The following is a 1019-nucleotide window of genomic DNA, read 5'->3' as shown; positions in this document are numbered from 1 at the left end:
GTTGTAATTCTCTGGGCTGTAAGCTGTGGTCTGATAAACAATCATTACATATATGTCACCAAATAAGTCTCCTCATGACGAATTGAAACTATACCGCTGAACCCGGTAACCAGGGAGAAGGTATCTCGATTTTGGAAATACCGGTACCTCAAGGAAGATAGTACGTAATAGATAATGTAGTCAAAAAACTCCACGTCTCCAGAAAATAGTAGAACACGGATAATGCGTTACGGCATGGCTCGGTGGACGATGTAGCCTACTGGTTCCTGGCAACCATCATCTGTCAACAGGAAGAAACTCCACTCAACAGGCCTTCAAGGATGTGAGAATCTATGCTTATTGGAAAGAACGTTCTATAGTGACCAGCATAATGGAAATATGTGTTGTGGTCAGTTCTATGTGACCACACATGAACCACAGTGAGTGTTGAGAGGAAGTACTGTGCAGTATGTCTGAAAGCAGTAGTAATACAGAAAGTGTGAAATCCTATGTTGGGATTACTATTAGTGTATAGACAATATGTGTGCGAATTAAGAGGAGCATTTTCAGGGTGCACTTAGTAAATGCACATTTATACATTAACCTGCTACCATCTCTAAGACATTTGAAAACTCCAGAAACTCTTTGCATGCCCACTGAATTTTAAGTTTTATGTTACACACACACACACACACACACACACACACATATATATATATATATATATATATATATATATATATATATATATATATATATATATATATATATATATATATATATATATATATGTGTGTGTGTGTGTATGTATGTATGTGTGTATTTTATCCCAACGGCATACTCCTCCTCAGCAAGTGAGCTGCACACGACCTCACAATTACCAATACCATGTTTAGGCGGGACAACAAGTTCAAGGGTTCGTGGCAACACCCACGATCCAAACACTAGCATCTGATTGACTACATCATTGTCAGAGAAAGAGATCGCCAAGATGTCCTCATCACTCGAGCAATGTGTGGCTCAGACAACTGCGACACTGA

This window comes from Homarus americanus, unplaced genomic scaffold, assembly GCF_018991925.1.
Source record: "Homarus americanus isolate GMGI-L3 unplaced genomic scaffold, GMGI_Hamer_2.0 scaffold24694, whole genome shotgun sequence".
Lineage (NCBI taxonomy): Eukaryota > Metazoa > Arthropoda > Malacostraca > Decapoda > Nephropidae > Homarus > Homarus americanus.
The sequence above is the reverse complement of the archived record's forward strand: the minus strand, read 5'-3'. Positions refer to the sequence as shown.